The 19,838-nt window shown below is 32.6% G+C and overlaps 1 protein-coding gene across 5 annotated transcripts in view; it reads left to right on the top strand.

The window, feature by feature from the left end:
• KIAA1328 (KIAA1328 ortholog) overlaps positions 1 to 19,838 on the top strand; it is a 228,696-nt gene that overhangs the window by 96,684 nt on the left and 112,174 nt on the right. The window lies entirely within an intron of this gene.

The raw sequence follows: 19,838 nt of genomic DNA, 5'->3' as shown, positions 1-19,838 counted from the left end.
AATGGTAAAGAAAACTCACTGTTTTGTTGCTTAATGAAGATCAGGTGGGCTGTTTGTTACTCATTGTCATTATGGAAAACACTAATAAGCCTTTCCTAACTCATGCTTACATTTTTAGAATAATAAAAGTGACTTGGTAACTTAAAGCTTTAATTGAATAAAATTAGAATATTTTGCATGATTTTATGTTTGTATATATGTATATTAATTACATAAATATATGAGACTGTTTTTTGGTAAATATTTATATATGTATCATCAAATGGTGTATATTGTGTAATTAAATGAATGTTCAGAACCCTGCCAGCTTTAATGTGAAACAAACTTTAAAGACGTAAATCTTGCCTTCTATAAAGTGATAATTGATGTCATTTTCATATCCACATGAGTTTAAGTCTTCAAATGGATGAAGATAAGCCTTATATAGTAAAATATTTTCGAAAAAACTGTGTAGTAGGGTCAGAATCATTCATGTTAGGTATTAAAGCATGGATAATGTACTATAGTGTTATCTTCCCCCTTTGAATAGTATCAGGTCCTAAATGTTTTTTTGCAGCCCTTCTAAAGAACACCATTGCTATTCAACCTAGAGGCAACTGTCTCAGATGGGTTAAGAGTTTGGGCCAAGTAAACAAGTTTTGAACCTAAAGTTTGGACATATGGATTTAGTGGGGTATCACTTTGTAAGTTATATAAACCTCTAATCACTGTGCTGTACAACTGAAATGAATATATTATTGTACGCCAACTATAATTGAAAAAAACTCAAACTCATTGAATTATACAATGTAAATACGAACAACTAATTGTCTATATATTTCAATAATGCTGGGGGAAAAAAGTTTGGGCATATGTAAAATTTTTTTTTAGGAAAAGAAATAATTTTGCTGGAATGTGGTAAAATTTGATTTTTAGCATATGCTTTTCTTTTGAAGTCCTAACATTTATAAAAAATGGCCAAAGTATGAATGGTTTATTTGTATTCTAACTTGAAATATTTTCTTTTGTTTTCTGAAAACCTAGGCTATAAAATGATGCAGAGGAAGGTGGCAGTTGATCTTGATTATTTATCTGGATATATCCTGCCACTTTGAAAACAGTTTTTAAAGTGTTCCTTGCCTGTTGCGCTCTGATGTTTTACTTTAATTTTTGCGTTTTTACGCCCTCCCTCTGCATGATGTAGGTGTGTTACAGCGCCCCAAAATGAAGGGCAACCCATTGTCAAGGATATGGGAGGAGAGTCAGAGAGGCCTTTCAGTGACCAATATAGAGTCTTATGACTTTAAGGACATGTACTGAAAGTCAAGAAGTTGTCACTAGGGGTCTCTAAAGACATCTAGATAAGGAGGCCTAATCCTTTTTCTATCTATTTCTGAAATTGGGGGAAAAGAAAACTTTCTCAGGTGTTAGTGTTCTGTTCAAGCTAGTGATTCTTGGAGGTTTCACTAGAGACTGATCACATTTAACACCGCCCTCCTTAACCTTAACTTTGAGGGGCAACACACACACACAAATCACAAATACTAGAATGAAAATGTTGGCCAAGTATATGGAGACAACAGTTTGCCCCAAAAAAAGAGTTTTGAATTTTCATTTTGACTTAATAATGAGAAAGTTTTAAAAACATGTTTTCAAAAAGTACCTAGTGGTCAAGTTTTAGATTATATCTTATATGCAATGAAAATGAATTGAGAGTTAAAGGCCACTTGTAGACTCTGCCATTTGAACATAGAGAGGGAAAATAAGTTTAAGTTTGAATACCAAGTAGAGATTATCACCTTGTTTCCCATACCATCTGGTTTGTTCTTTGTAACAGGATTCCCTTTGCAGAGCAAAGGTAAGCATCTTCTCTTCTTTCCTTATGGGAACTGGGTAAATTTGGCCAACACGTCTACTTACTGTTAAGAAGGGCATCATTGCAAAGACTCAGCCTGAATGAAGATGTGGTTAAGTTAAATGTCCTTTTTATGTGCTCACAAGTGGACTGTGCTCATCTCTATCATAGCACCTTTCTTATTCTTTTGTAATGATTGTTTATTCATTCATCTCCCTCCCCAGCCTTTTTTGAAAATAGGCATCTTGATGTATTGATCTTTGTGTACTCAGAGCCTAGGGTTTGGCTTAATAAATATTTTTTATTTTTATTTAACAAATATTTATATGGTACATATTGTGTGCCAGGTACTGTTCTAAGCTCTTAACATATATTAAATCACTTAGTCCTTACAATAACCCAGTGAGGTTATTATCTCTGTTTTATAGAGGAGAGTAAGTAGTTTGCCAAGGTCATACAGCTAGCAAGTTGGCAAAGCCAAGATATGAAGCCAACCAATTTAGCTTCATAGTTTCTTAAAGAAAAACAAGAAAAGTTTGAGATAGTTAAGAAATGTTTGCTTTGCTCCCTTCTCTCAGCCCTCCAAACTTCCCTCCCCTCTGTCCATCACCAAACTGTCCACTATATTTGTGAGTCTGTGTTTGATGAGTTTGTTCTTTTTATTCCTTAGATTCTGCATATAAGTGAAATCATATAGTATTCTTCTTTCTCTGTCTGACTTAAATACCTTCTAGGTCCATTAAAGCAATATGCTTTTCCATCCCCTTCCTTTTAGTCTGTGTCTGTTAATCTGAAATGAGTCTCTTACAGGCAACATGTAGGGGTCTTATTTTCCTTTCCATTCATCCAGTCTTTTAGTTGGAGCTCTTAATTCTTTTCCATTTGAGGTACTTATTAATAGGAATGTAGTTGTTACCATTCTTTATTCCTGTTTTTGATACATGTTTTTTCGTCTTAAAGAAGTCTCTCCAACATTTTCTGTAATACAGGCTTGATGGATACGGGGATAGGGAGCACGGCATAGGGAATGCAATTAGAATGAATACGTTGGCTAGGTGGAGGGTCAGGGAAGGGAGGGAGCAATTGGGAGCGGATCGTTTTATAAACTATATAGATGTCTAACCAATGTACTGTATACTTGAAACTAATTAAAATTTTTTAAAAAATGTTTGCTTTAGATGTCCTTGTTTCTCTGACTAAACCTCATTGGCTTCTTAATCTGACATACAGAGTTTTGAATATCAGACCACCAATATAGTAGAGATGATGGGAAACTCTCTTTGCTTTTCCTGTGAGTAGCCATAGTGTTAGGTATATATAAAATTTTATTTTTTCTCAAAAAAAAAAAAAATGAACTCATCTCCAGTCTCCAGGTACTGTTATGAAGATGGCAGCAGTTCATTCTTCATGAGGCATTCATTTGATTTTAAGAGACTTTGCTTTGGTTTCCATCTGGCTCAAACTGCATATTATAGGTTTTGCTTATAGTTGTATTAAATCCACAGTTCTTCAGAAGAATGCCCTGGCTTATTTTCTTTTTTGACTTCTGCCATTTCCTTGAAAAGAAATTGCTCCATTTACAAGGTGAATTTTTTCCTTGTTTTTCCTCATTTTCTTTCCTGTTTTGCCTCAAAGATGAATGCATTTTACATTCATTTTGGAATTCATTCAGCATTTTATTCAGTTTTCACAGTAGCTTCTAGAAAGGTTTTTCCTTAAATGATTTTGTGGTTTTATTTAATTACAATTGACATTTAATATTATTTTATATTAGTTTCAGGTGTATAGCATAGTAGCTAGACATTTATATAATTTATAAAGTGATCCCCTTGATTATTCTAGTACCCACCTGGCACTATACATAGTTATTACAATATTATTGACTATATAACCTATGCTGTACTTTACATCCCTTGACTATTCTGTGACTGCCAATTTGTATTTCTTATTCCCTTCACTCAGTCCCCCAAGCCCCCTCCCATCTGATAACCATCAGTTTGGGATTCTAGAAAGGTTTTTCACTTTTTCTGTTTAGATTGAGATATTTCACTGATGTATGTCTGTTACTCCATTTCCTTATCTTAAGAAACAGTACTTAGTATAACCTTGGTCTTGGAAAGGGGAGGATCTAGTAACCATAGTTTTGACCAATATACATTTTAGAATATAGCTTTTATCATAATTGAATGTTACTTTTTTGTGAACCTTAATGTCACCTCAAGCTATGATGCTATTTGACAGGCTGTACCATTTTAGAAATGTTATAGTTTTTCCTCAGTACTCCTTATATTAAGATAGTCTCAGCAACATTTCGAGTAGCTTCTTCCACTATATTTCTAAAATGTTGGTATGTAAGCCTACCTTACTGTTTTTTTAACTCTTCATTTTTTTTGGTAAATAAATGTACAAATGTGGATTTAGAACCTTCTTGTGATTTCTCTAATTTCTGTAAAATGTATATAATCATCATCACTTTTTAGACATGGGCAATGCATATTAATGAATCTCTGCTGTTCTGATCTGGTTATTATATTCTTTTTTATTAGTATTATTTCTCTCTAGTCCCTTTTCTGTTAATGCTCATCATTTCCTCTTGTTTCTCTTTTTCCTATTCTTTTTGGGCTTCTTATTTCTCTCCAAGTCTCTAGATGCTTTTCAAATTCTAATCACTTTGGCTTTTCTTTCCACCATCATATCAATCCTTCTGCTCTTTCAGAGCTGCTTACATTGTTTACTATCACTTGCATATGTAAGACTTGACTTGCTAAATGAAGATCTTCATCTGTGACAGTATGCCAAAATTACTTAAATACCTGTCTTATTATTTCCACTGCCATTACTCAGTGCCACACAATCTTGGGACTACAGTCACTTCCATTTTTTTTTTTTTTCATGATTCCTCTTTAGTTGAGAGTCATTTGCCATATCCACTTTCATTATCAGAGAATTTTAGAATCTACTCTGGTACAATTCAGAGTTGTAAGTAAACAGCTGGTATACATGCTGTTACTTACCTGTCACACAGAGATGACTATAATATTTATTACAGTCCCAATAGCCACTATTAATGTAAACCTATTTTCATTCTTAGTTTAAAGCTCTTCCAGGACTTCCACTTCCAGTAAGATGGAATAACTGGGATGAGATATATGCATCTGCCTAAACAAATAAACTGGATAGAATATATTATATAAAAGTTTTCAAGCTATTGGACATCAGCCACTGAAGGAAGAGTGGCCCCCAAAAGAGGAGAAACAAACTACCATGAGCCATTCAATTCCCTGAGGATGCTACTTAGACAGAGATTCTGACCGGCGAAGCAGAGAGGGGAAGCCCACGTAGGGACTGGTAGTCTCCATGAGGAGAGAGGATAGAGCTGGGAGCTTGAGGAGGCTAAGGTAGTGTGAGATTGCTGAGCAGAAAACCAGTGAGGGGAGAGCTTCAATAAGAGGGCACTCCAGAGATCAGCAAAGGGTCTCTCTCTCAAGTTTTACACTAGGTAATGATTAATGCATAAGTATGAGACTACTAAATGAGTCTGGGGTAAAGAAGTACCAAAAGAGGGAGCAATCTTTGGAACTTAAATAGGCTAGGATTAGATCCTGTATGTACCAGCCAGATTGGTATCAGGTATAGTACTTGGAAGGATCTTCAACAGAGGGGCAAAATCAACCCTAGACTAAAAGGTGCTCTGGCTGTACCTAACAAATCTTAAAAACTATATTTGATAGCATCTGTTTCAAAATAAGACAACTGCATCTAAATAAGTCACAAGCATATTATAGCTTAAGCATAAATATAAAAATATTCAGCAACCAAAAACATAACATTCATAATGTTTGGCATCCAATCAAAAATTACCAACCCTGTAAAGGAAGAGGAAAATATGACCCCAAAATTAAAATAAAAATCAACCCAGAAATGTTGTAAGGTTCTTATATGATATCTTTAGTGGCGTATATCTCCTGAAGGTAGATTATGATGAGTAAAATTATATGCTATCAACTCTAAACTAAACCCTATAGTAATATGACAAAAAGTTATAACTAATGAGTCAACAAAGTAGCTCAACTGGAATCATGAAAAGTAATCCAAAAGAAAGCAGAAGAAAAAAAAAAGGGACCAAGGAACAGGAGACAACTAGGAAACAAATAACAAGATTAAAAATAAAAGGATGAAAAAAGATTTACCATGCCAACATTAACAAAAAGAAAGCTGAAGTAGTTGTGTTAATATCAGACAATGTGTATTTCATAGCAAAGAATATTTCTGGAAAAAGAAGTCCATTTTATAATAATAAAATGTTCATTGTGAGAACATAATGATGCTAAATATTTCTGCACTTAAAAACAGCATCAAAATATGTGAAGCAAAAAATGATAGAACTACAAGGAGAAATAGACACCTTGACAATTTTAGTCTGATATTTTAATATTCTTTCAATAATTGATAGAATGATTTAAAAAATTAGTAAAGAATTACAGCAACCAATTTGATGTGACTTGTATAGAAAACTTCATCCAACAATAGTCTAATACATTTTTTTAAGTGTACACAGAACATTTAATAAGATAGTTTATATTCCGTACCCTAAAACAAATCACTATAACTTAAAAATGATTCAAGTTATTCAAAGTACTTCTCTGACCACAATGGTGTTAAAACAGAAATTAATAACTAATAGTTATCTGTGAAATCAACAAATATTTGGAAACTAAGTAACAAATATCTAAATAACCCATGGGTCATAGAGAAAATCAAAGGAGAATTAGTATATTGAGCTGAATGAAATGAAAACAAAACATTAAAATTTGCGGAATGCAGATAAAACAGAACTTAGAAAGAAGCATATAGGACCAAACGTCTATATGAGAAAGGAAATGTCTCAAGTCACTGACCTAAGCTTTTGCTTTGAGAAACTAGAAAAAGAACAAATTAAGTCCAAAGAAAGCAGATGTCAATGAAATAGAAAACTGAAAAGAAAGTCACTGAATCCAAAACTTGGTTCTTTGAGAAGATCCGTAAAGTCCATAAGCCTTTAGGCAGGCTGGTCAGGAAGAAAAGATATTAATAACCAATATTAAGAATGAGATATGTAACATTATTACAGTTTCTATAGATATTGAAAGGGAAATAAAGATGTATGATGAACAGCTTTGTTGATAAATTTGACAACTTACATATAAGGGACAAATTCCTTAAAATGCACAAACTGCCAAACCTTATTACTCAAGAAGAAATAGATAACCTTAATAGCCCTATAACAGTGATTGGATTTGTAGCTAAAAGGCTTCCAACAATGAAAACATTAGGCTTAGATGGCTTTACTGATGAAGTCTACCAAACATTATTATTTATATTTGTTATATACAGCATGGTGACTATAGTTAATAATACTGTCTTGCATATTTCAAAGTTGCTAAGAGAGTAGATTTTAAAAGTTCTCTTCGAAGAAAAAATTTTTAACTATGTATGGTGGCATATGTTAACTAGACTTATGGTGATTATTTCCAAATATATACAAATATTGAATCATTATGTCATACACCCGAATTCAAATTCATAATGCTATATGTCAGTTATACCTCAGTTTTAAAATATAAATAAATAATAATTCTACATACATTTTCCAGAAAATTCAACTGGTAATATTTCTCAACTCCTTAACCTTAGGCCAGCATTACTGTGATACAAAACAGGACAATAACATTACAAAAAGAAAACACTACAGATCAATATTTTTCATGAGTACAGATGCGAAAATTAACACAATTTTAGTAATTTGAATCTAACGATTTAAAAAATATTACATTATAACTAAGTGATAGTTATCTCGGGAATGTGTGGTTAGTTTAACATTTGAAAATCAGTGTAATTCACCACATTAACAGTCAGAAAAATGATAAAATACATATTCCTCTCAATAGAGTCAAAAAAAATTAAAACCCAGATCCATTCATGACAAAAGCTCCAAAAACAATAGAAGAGAATGTCTTTAATCCAATTGAGGATATCTCAAAATATCTTATAGGTAGTACTACACTTTTAATGGTGAAAAATCAGAAATAAGACAAGGTTATTTTCTCTCATTTCTTCTATTCAATGTTGTATTGGAGGTTCTAGCCAGAGCTAGAAGTCATTTAAAAAAAAAGAATAAAAGTCATACAGATTGGAATAAACTAAAGCTATCTTTATTTGAAGATGATGTGAACAAAATGTAAGTCTACACAAAGTATAAGTTTACACACAGTCTTTTTATGTAATTACCAAAAAATCTACTAGAACTACTTAAGTTTAAGAAGGTTGCAAGAAACAAGAACAATTTACAAAAATAAATTGTATAACACTTCTATGAAGTTCTTACAGCAGTCAAAATTTGTAGAGACAAAGTAGAATTGTTGTTTCCAGGGACTGCGGGGTTGGTATGGGGGGTTATTGTTTAATGGGTGTAGAGTGTCAGGTTGTCAGGATGAAAAGACTATGGAAATAGATGATGGTGATGGTTGCACAACGTTATAAATGTATTTAACACACTGTACATAAAAATGGTTAAGATGATAAATTTTAAGTATATTTATAATAAATAAAATAAAAAATTTTAAGTGTATTTATAATAAATAAAATAAAAAAATTAAATCAGTTGTATGTATATTAACAACAAATTAAAGTTTTGACACTTAAAAACATTTTATATTGTTAAAAATTGCTAAATTTTTAAATACCATTTTAAAATAGCATCAACGTATATAAATACATAGGGATAAATGTGACCTGTGTTCTGACAACTGCTCTGGAAAAGAATTTTTAAAACACCTAAATACATGAAAAGATATACTATGTTTATGGATCAGAAAACCAATACTATTAATATGTCAATTCTCCCAAAATTGATCTGTAGATTCAACACAATACAAGCTGAAATTCCAGGAGGCTGATTCTGAAATTCATATTAAAGTAGAAAGGGTCAAACAAGACTGATTTTAAAACTACTAGTAATTCATACAGTATAGTAATATAAACAAATAGATCAATAGAAGAGAATACAGCATCCAGAATTAGACCTATTCATAAGTGTACCTAAACTTAAATGTAAAACCTGAAGCTATAAAAATTCTAGAAGAAAACATTAAAAAAAAATTTTTTTTACCTTGGTAAAGAAAAAAAACTTTTAGAATCAACATCACAAGCATGTTTCATAAAAGAAAAATTGATAAATTGTACTTTACCAAAATTAAGAACTAGCCTGCTAAAGACAGTGCTGAAAGAATGAAAATTCAAATCCCAGGCTCTGAGGAAATATTCATAAATCACATGTGTGATAAGCTTGTATACAAAATATACAAAGAACTCTCAAAACTCAAGAAGAAAATCTTACTCCTTATTTTAGATTTTTGTTGTTAGGATTCAGAGACTTCAGGGTGGAGAGGAACAGGGAAGATAATGCAAATGTATTTTTTTTCTATATTTACCCTGTTTATACCCTCAGTACTATTTGAAATTGCATCTGCTATGTACATGAAGTAACGAGTCCTCTCTGGTTTCTATAGGTCTTACCAGTTATATTTTGGAGTTCTACTTTTGGGATCCCTTAACATGAACTCACAGCTGTTAATGATACCCTAATTTCTGTTCACAAAAGTCTCTGTTAATTCACTTTTCTTAGACTGCCAGAATTTCTTTCAAAGTGTTCATGAAATGTCATGACTCTTGCCCATGTCTGTAGAGTGAGCCAGTGGTGGTAAAGATTCAAACCCAGACCAAGTCATCTCAAGGTCAGTGCTCTTTCTCTTATACTTCAGCTGCTTGGTTGAAAATGAGTTTGGGGTTCTAATTTTTGCTCTCCTCTGATAATTCAGTTGTGTGCACATAGAGAAATCGTTTAATTTTTCTGATTTTCCATTCTTCAAGTTAGAAAATGAGACAGTAGAAGGAAAGAAGAAAAACGTGTAAGGTCCTTTCTATTCTAACTTTACCTCATTTTCTTATTCAATTTTCCTTTACTTTTTTCTGCCCCTTTTGCCCAGCCTTCTCCCCACCCCCTTTTTAATTTTTATCACCAGCAAACTCTCCTTACGCATGAAGGTTGGTTGTGTGAAAGTTGTCTCTACCGAGTGACACATGTACCTCAGAAACCCTCTCAGAACTGATTTCCCAGTAAGCTTTCCTTGCTTGCTGGAGCCCTGTTTTCTTTACTTTCCACCAATAGGATTGTTGCTCATAGTCTACTTTTGCTGTCCTTAAGCACACCATACTCTGAAACTGAAATTAATTTCTATGATTGACATCTTTAACATGCCTAGCCAGAAGACTTAATTCTAAATGTTCACATAAGAAGCATTGTCTTCTTATTCTTTTAGACTTCATGAGATTTCTCCTTTTCAAGAGTAATCACTTAGTGACCAGTCTGCCCTTTTCTGCAGCTCTAAATTAACTGTTGAAAAAAAATCACATTTCTTTAGAACCTTTGAGCACTTATTGAATTAGATAGTAGAGGTGGGGATGCAAGGCAGCACTGCATAGTTTTTAGTTTCGGTGAGTAAAATAAATAATTGCGAAGTTGCTGAATTACAAAGGTACTGATAGCCATATCTTTTTATTGAACTGTAGTCCTGATTCTATTCATGTTCAACTAATACTGATACTTTTGTCATTCTTTTCCATTTATTTCAGCCCCATTTTGCAGTACGTCATGATTTCTCAGGAATTTTCTTGCACAGATGCTTAACTCATTAACCATATGTTTTCCCTTAAATAGAAGCCAATTTTCAAAACATAAAACAGGACATTTCTATTTGTGGCTAACAGGTATAGCTGGAAAGCCAGTGGCTGATTTCATTCTGGGCACTTTCCTTTCATAGGTCTGATGTCCATATGAGGACACTTTACACCATTCAGCCTTCTACATTTCTCTCTCCTTCCTTTCCCTTCACCTGCTTTTTTGTCATCAGACATCAGGCCTAACATTTCCAGCCAATTTGGGATTGAGTTAAGCCAGTCATCGTTTCATTTTTAAATAATGTCACCAAATATAGGAACTATCTTATTTAATAAAAACTTAAATAAACTAAATGATTGAGAACAGTAGCGATTTAATTAATTATACACTATTGGGGAAGTAATAGAAATTCATGAATTTATATTAGTAATAGATACATACATACACACGTGGATGGATGGGTGGATGGATGATTGGTTGAGGAAGGTAGGTGGACTCTTATTGATGTGGAATGCTGAAAGGTAAATGTGGAAAGAGCGCTAAATTTTTAAGTTGGAAAATCATTATTTTGAAACCATCATGGGAAAGATTAGATCAAGCAAGAGTCATCACTGGTTCCTAAATCTAAGGAGAAATGTTGAGGAAGAGCGCAATATTTGCATAGCCTTTAAGTGCTTCCCCTTAGACTGCTTATTAATTGCAAGGGAAAAGGAAACAGTAATTACACCATGTGGAAAAAATTTCCAGGTGATCAAAATTAACATCACCAATGAAAGACAGGTAGATTCTTAGTCTCCAGATGTTAAACTGCGATAACAAAACACCCATTCACTATTCTCACTGAGAATGCATAACCTGAATATAAATCTCAAGGAAACATCAGACAAACACAACCTTCTGCTAAACCTTCTACTAAATAAAGGATGGGAGAACTGCATACTTCAAAAATGGAAATGTCATAAAAGACCAAGGCTCTGGAAATATGCCAGGTTAAAGGAGAATTAAGAGATATGATAACTGAATGCAGTATCTAACCCTAGACCATATCCTGTAATGTTTGGAGGAATATACTGTAAAGAATATTATTAGGTCAGCTGATAAAATCAGAATGTGGGTGATGGATTAGATAATATTTATGAAATTAATTACTATGGTTATGTAAGAGAATATTCCTAGTCATAAGAAATGCTCTTTGAAGTATTTAAGGGTGAAGAGTCATGAAATAAGTAAAGTTACCTCAAATACTTTACCAAAATATATATATGTATGTGTGCAAATGTCTGTATGTGGAAATGATAAAGAAAATAGGGTATAATGTAAACAATAGGCATATCTGAGTAAAGAGAATATGAATGTTAATGTATTTTCTTATTGCTTGATATTGTTTCTAAATAACTTTTCCAAATTAAAAAAAAAAAGACTAATTAAAGCTTTTGTCTCCTTCAGTTAGAATTAATGGCCAAATCTTTGTCTTTTAGAGAAATAATAATTATAAAGCCCTACCACATGGCTGCTTTATTACTGTATTGTTTTTTTATATGTGCCTTAGATATACACTTACTCTTTGTCATGATGGAAAGCTTCTGGATTAGGCACATCATGGAAAATAAGCAAATCAAAGAAAGGCACTGAGAAACCACTTGTGAATCCAGTTACCCTATTAGCAGAACATCTCCTAGAGCTGTTCTGTCCCATAGAACTATCTGGAACTGTTCTATCTGTGCATTGCCCAGTATGGTTGTATGTTACCAATGTGGCTATTGAGCACTTGGAATGTGCCTAATGAGACTGAATTTTAATTTTAATTTTAATTAATTTAAATTTTAATAGCTACCTGTAGCTAATGACTACCATGTTGGACAGTGCAGTTCTGGAGTGGCGATTAATGCTTGGCTATGAGTTTCTAAGTTCCTATAACCAATAAATTGACAATTTTAAGAGATGAATTAGTTATGGCTGAGCTTGTTAGATTCATTGCACATGTTTTTACCTATCCGTTAGTAGAAAATTTTATTGTTGAAATATAGCTACTCAAACTCAATGAAAATTTCAATGTCAGAATGAGATATAATTATTGCAGGCCTTTTTCCAGGTTACATTTGCCACCAAAAACTCAAAGTAGATGTAGGTCTTCCCTTATAGTGACTTTTTCTGATTAAAGAGACATAATGGATATATTAGAAGGAGGAGAGGGAAAGCAGGATAGATAAGAAAACAATGCAAGATATTCTATTCTAAATGCCACAGGAGGGGTACCTTAAGTCTCTTTTGTCAAACATATGAATAGATCATGTTATCTAAGGTTCTTTCCAGCTCTATCTTTTATGAGGCTAAATCTTAAGAATACTGAGCAGGAAGAAATCTCTGAGAGTGGAACAGTCAGATTAATTTGGATTTGAAGTTCAGTATGTGCCTTGTATTGTTATATGATCTTAATCTCCCAGACTATATGAATGATTTCTGTTTTGCTAAGTAAATTTGTTTCATTTCAAACAGAGCATTGATCAAAAGAAAGCTCTGATAAATACTCCTTAGAATGTGGTATCATCCTGGTTACTTTAGTAGCTTTTTTAAGAATAATAATCATACTATTTATTCAGTCAGCTATAAATATGCTACTATGGGAGACAACATGTTAAGAGAATAGATTAGAAAGAAGTATAAACATAAAAGGTAACTTTGTGTCTCCTTAAATACAGCACTGATGGACAAAAGATGCAACTCAAAGGCTCAGTCCATTGTTCCTTCATCTTTCATTGCTTATCAGTAAGGCCTTTCATTGGCATTGGAAGGTAATACTATTCTAGTTGGTTAGCCAACCATATTTTTAACTTGAGTTCTTCCAGACTGAGTCAAGACACACTAACTTTTTAGGTTTAATGCTCTGTTGATTTATGAATCTTTTGGACTGTTTAGCTTACACCCTTGCACAGTGTTCAGAGCCTTCAAAAGATGTGTAGGCTTAAACATTTTGCTCTGTTTTGGGCATGAAATAAGTATTTGATAAAAGCCTGCTTGCTTGACAGGTTAAGTGACTGCCATTTTTCTCTCTGTGCTTACACCACTGAGGAAATGAATCTTGCTTGGTACCTCTTCTCTCAGAGCATTTGTCTGAGTACTCAGAACACTGTCTCATAGAGAAGGACACCCAACTGGAACTGTAAGAGAAAAAGGTACATGGAGTAAGGTCTGAAGGAAACCAGATAGTCTTATAAGAATCTTGTCCAAGTAGAGTCACGCAGGATACATTTAATTCCTCTCGCATCTAATTATAACAACATATGTGAAGTGTTCTCTACCAGGGAAGCTCATTAGGGATCAGTGCCCAGGGTTCTTACTGGAATCTGGTTATATATTTGCACCTTCTATCTAGCATACATAAATTTCTAGACTCCCAGAAGGAAAGCACATGTTCAACATAAACCATATTATTTGCACAAACCATTTAGACACAGTAAAATGTCCTTATTAGTTAGGGAATGGTAAGAATAGTCCCCAAATCCAAGCTCCCATATGCCAGCCAAGGGCCAGCCTTGTAAGCAGGCCTTTCTGAAGATAGCAAGCAGTCTTAGTCCTCCTATGTTAACTCTTTTCTGCATCTAAGTATGCTTAATCAGTATTCAGACTTGAGACTTTAACCTATTTGTAACTTTCCTTATGTCTAGTCTCCTTACTGTCTTTTTCTCTTGATCATTAGTATCACTTAAAGATTAATAGAAATATAGTGTACTATACACCTACTCTTTTGCCTAATGGGGTTATTTTTGTTTCTTGTAAGCTAGAGCACCAAAACTTTCCTCTTAATTTTTGCCACTGTTTTTTGCTTTTTGGATTTGCTTTGCTCAGTTCTTTAAGCGTATGGTCTCTTAGTTGCAGCCAAGCCTTTAACTACAGATTTGTTTCTCGCTCAAATTTGCAGGCTAGTATTCCCTGAAAGAAGGTTACATGAATACCTACCACTATGCTTCTCAATTCTTAGAAACCTTAGAGTTTCTAAGCACCTTAGAGGAGCTCTTATGTCCGTCATAGATATAAATTGCAGGCATTCCATGAGCAGACTGAGAAGTAAATTGGGCCATTAAATCAGGTCTATATCAATGTCAGCTCATACTTCCAAGTGATTTAAGAATTTAAAAAAAAAAACAAAAAACTTATTCTGCTGGTGGAATCACATTTAAAAGCATTTGAGTAAAGGTAAGTGGAAAGAGATACAGAAGTGATGAAATTGTAGTAGCACACAAAATAAGAAGTATTTGGTGCTGCCCTAAAAGCAGAGTAAAAGTTGGAATAGAAACAAGATATTATAGTAATAGGGACACCAAATATAAATAATGGGCATATTCTAGAAGTCTCATTGTTGTAAATTCAGAATATGTAATGATGTTTGACCTAAATGAAGGTAAAGGAGATAGTGAGAAGTATTATTACTTTGTAGTTAACTTTAACTAACAAGGAAAACCTAATTGGTGAGGAGCAAGTGATAGGAACTTTTCAAAGGAAAGGACCATTTCATGTTAGAATTCATATTAGTAAAATAACAGGTGAGAATATCAACCAGAGAGAAGAAAGATCATAATTCATAGGGCATTGGTTAGAGTATTAGATCTTGTCTTAGTCATGGTGAATAAATGGTCTTAGGCTGGATACTCTTTTGCATCCACTTAGCAGATCATAAAAGAAAGATCTGAAAATGTCAACATTTCCAAATAAATATGTCACAAAATAAAGCTTAAGAATATTTATAGAAATACAAACATTTGTAATAACTAGGGAGGTAAAATTCATAGTATTTGGAATCTGATTAAATGTTATCAGGCATGCAAAGAAGCAGGAAAATGCAGCCTATAGGAGACTAATCAGTTGAACTGATACAGATGATATAATAACTGGCAAAGAATATTAAAACATTATTATACCAATATTCCATAGACAAATCAAGTAGTAACACTGCAGATGCAAAAAAGACATAAATCAAACTTTCACAGATGAAAATTAGTGTCCGATATGAAGAATACACTGGATAGAATTAACAACAGATTACAGAAGAAATAATTAATGAATTAAAGATATAGCAATTAAACAGAAAAAATAATTTTTTAGAAAATGAATCAGTTGTAGACAACTTTAAATGACCAATATATATGTGTAACTAAAGCTCCTGAAGGAGATTTGTTGGCAGAAGAAAATCCGAAGAAATAATGGCCAAAAATTGTCCAAATATGATGAAAACCATAGACACACAAATCCAACTAGTGCAATGAATCTCAAGCACATGGAGAAGACTACACTAAGGTACATAATAATCAAATTGCTCAAAATCAAGAATAAACAGAAAATATTAAAAGCAGTCCGAGAAAAAAGACATGTTACATACAGTGGAACAAAGATAAAGATGACAGCAGATTCTTATAGAAAACAACATAAGCAAGAAGACAGTGGAGCAACATCTTTAAAGTATTTCAAAAAAAATTGTCAACCTGGTTATAGAACTTTGTACCCAGCCAAAAAAGAAAAAAAAAAAAAATTAAAAACAGGGGGCAAAATTAAGATGTTTTCAAACATATAAAAGCAGAAAAAAATCATTACCTGGTGGTCTACACTATAAAAAAATTTTAAAAGAAGTCCTTTATGACAAAGGAAAATCACACTTGATGGAAATATAGATTTAGATAAACTGATGGCATGCACCAAAATATAACTTCATGGATAAATATATTTTTTCTTATTCGAATCTCTTTAAACATAATTTCTGTTAAAATACAAATAATGACATACATTTTAGGAGTTTTACTGTGTTTGTGTAAAATTTATGGCAGTACTACATAAAGGGAGAAATAGAAGTTGTCTGAGTTTTTTATTCTGTAGATAACATGATATAATATTAATTGAAGGTAGATTGTGAAAAGTTAAATGTGTATACCAAAAACTCTGAAGCAACCATTAAATAACAATATCAAAAACAACAAGAATATACCAAATAAGTGAACAAGGAAATGATGCAGAGTTATTTTTAAATTTTAAAGAATACAGAAAAAGAGAAAAAGGAAATGAACAGGTGGGATAAATAGAAAACAAATAGGAAGATGATTGACTTCAACCTAATCTTATCATTTACAGTGTTAAATGTAAATGGTCTAAGCATCCCAGATAGAAGGCAGAGACTGTCAAATTGTATTTTTCTTAAAAAGCACAACTCAAATATAAATTCCCTGTAAGAAACCCACATAAAATTTAAAGAGAAAAATAAATTAAAAGTTAAAGGAAGGAAAAAGATGTGCTTTGCTAACAGCAGACAAAAGAAAGCCCAAGTAGTTATATGAATATTGGACAGAATAGATTGCAGAGCAAAGATTACCGGGAATAAAGGTTATTTCATAAGGACACTCATAAGCCTTTATATACTTAGAAACAATTTAAATACATGAATCAAAAACTGATATAACTTCAAGCAGAAGTTGATGAATCCACAATTATAGTTGGAGATTTCAGTACCCCACTCTCAATGATTTGTATAACAAGGAAAACCTAAGGATATAGAACACTTGAAAAACACTGTCAACCAATTAATGTAATTGACATAATCAGTCAGACTGCTTGAGAGAAAAAAAAAAGGAATAATCTAAATCGCCTTATTAAAGAACTTGAATTTGTAGTTAAAAAGCTTTCTCACAAAGAAAACTCAGGCCTAGTAGCATCACTAGTAAATATGGCCAACATTTAAGTAAGAAATAATACCAATTCTACACAAAGTCTTCCAGAAAATTACAGATGAGGAAATATTTTCCAGTTCATTCTATATGTCCAGCATTACCTTGTTGATACCAAAACCAAAGACAACTAAAGAAAACTAATATCCCTTGATTATTTCTCCTGAACATCCATGCAAAAAATTCCAACAAAATTTTTTAGCAAATCTGAAAAATTTTAGAAACTATTTTCTTTTTAGTGGAGTTTGTTTCAAGAATGCAGTTTGAGTTAGTATTTGAAAAATCAATCAAAATAATATATCATATTAACAAACTAAAAGAGGAAAGCACCATGATCATCTCAAGGTACAGATTTTTTTTTTTTTTGACAAAATCCAGTATCTACTTCTGATAAAAATTCTCAGCAAAATGGAGAATTTTATAACTGTACTTTTTCAACCTGATAAAGGGCATCTCTGAAAATCCTAAGATCAAAGGCAAGGTAAGGATGTGTCTCACCACATCTATTCAACGTTACACAGGTGATTTTAGGCAATGCAATAAGTGCAGAAAAAAAAAGTCATCCAAATTGAGAAAAAAATTGTAAAATTGATAAATAGCATGATCATCTATGTAGATTCAATGGAATCTACAAAAATATGCTACTATAACTAATAAGTGAGTTTCACAAAGTTAGGGAATACAGTGTTAATGTATCAAGATCAAATGTATTTCTATGTACTAGAAATGAGTGATTGGAAATTGAAAATTGAAAACATACCATTTATAAAAGCATTTAAAAATATGAAATACATAGGAATAAATGTGCTAATGTTAAAAGACGTATACACTAAGTACTACAAAATGTTGCTAAGTGAAATTAAAGAATATGTAAATAAATATTCCTTGTTTGTAGGGGTAGGAGACTCAGTACTCTTAAGATGTCAGTAATATAAAGAGTATCCAAAGTAATCTAAAGAATTAATGCAATCCCAATCAAAATCTATGCAAAAAGAAATTTTTTTTTTTTAGAAATTGACAAGTTGATTCTAAAATTTATACAGGAATGTGAAGACTAGAATAACCAAAACAATGTTAAAAGAAGAGCAAAGAAGGCTAACACTGCCTAATTGTCAGTCTTAATGCTACAGTGTGGTATTGGTACAAAGGTAGGCAAATAGGTCAGATAAACAGAATAGAGAATCCAGAAATAGATCCAAACAAATATGCCTAACTGATTTTTTTTTTTTGACAAAGATGCCAAATACATTCAGTGGAGAAAGAATAGTCTTTTCAACAACTGGTTATCCACATGGATATCTCACAATTGCATATTCTGATGCAGAAAGAAGTGTACTTGATCCATAACCTTTTCCTTATCTAAAACTTAACGCGAAATGGATCAAAGACCTAAATGTAAAACCCAAAACTATAAAACTCCCAGGAGAAAACTTAAGCGACCTTGGGTTAGTTATAGATTTATTAGCTACAACACCAGAAGCAAAATCCATAAAAGAACTAATTGAGAAGTTGGACTTCATAAAAATTAAAAATTCCTGTTTTTTAAAAGACCCTGTTAAAAGAGTGAAATAACATGCCACAGACTGAGAGAAAACATTTGGAATGAGAATATCTCATAAAGGATTCATCCAGAGTATATAAAATAACTCACAAAACTCAATAAAAAACTATTGAATTAAAACAGTAGGTAAAAGATTTGGATAGTTACTTCATGAGAGAAGATGTATAGGTGGCAGATAAGCACATAAAAAGATGCTCAACATCATTAATAGAGAAATGAACATAAAAATGGCAATGATAACCACTGCAGATCTATTAGAAACAATTTGGCTGTTGGCTAAAATTAAAAAGGCTTGCCCTGTCAAACGAAGATGTAGAGGAACTGGAACTGTCGTGCACTGCTAATAGGAATGTAAAATTATACAAAACAGTATAACTTTTTAAGAAAGCACTGTATACTGTATGATTTATCCATTTTACCTAGGTATTTACCCAAGAGAAATAAAAGCATCTATCCACACACTAATGTTCACAGCAGCTTTATTTCCTATACCTTCAAACTGGAAACAACTCATGTTATTAGCTGGTGAACTGACAAATTGTGGTAATACTGTAATGGAATACTACTAAGCAATGAAAAAGAACTACTGATACATGCAACGACATGGATAATTGAGTTAAAGAATTCAGACTTAAAAGACGATGTACTATATTATTGTATTAATATACAACTTTAGAAAAAGCAAAGTAATCTCTGATGACAAAGTAAATGAGTGCTTGCCTGATTGAGCAGTTGCAGGAGTAGGGGAGCAAGTAGAAGGGACACAGGAAACTTTTGGAGCTGATGGATATGTTCATTTTCTTGATCATGGTGATGATCCCTGGGTACTTACATGTGCCAAATTTATCAACTTATATAGTTTAAATATGTGCAGTTTATTGCATGTCAGTTATAACTCAGTAAAGCTGTTTTTTAAAATGCATGATTTTCCTTTAAAGTTCTAGTTGCCTGGCTTAATTGTGATCAGAACAAATTTTCCAGCCCCAGTTCAGCTCTCTTTTCCCCTGTAATATATTTAGC

The sequence above is a fragment of the Pteropus alecto genome, unplaced genomic scaffold (assembly GCF_000325575.1).
Source record: "Pteropus alecto unplaced genomic scaffold, ASM32557v1 scaffold146, whole genome shotgun sequence".
Classification (NCBI taxonomy): domain Eukaryota; kingdom Metazoa; phylum Chordata; class Mammalia; order Chiroptera; family Pteropodidae; genus Pteropus; species Pteropus alecto.
The sequence above is the reverse complement of the archived record's forward strand: the minus strand, read 5'-3'. Positions and strand labels throughout refer to the sequence as shown.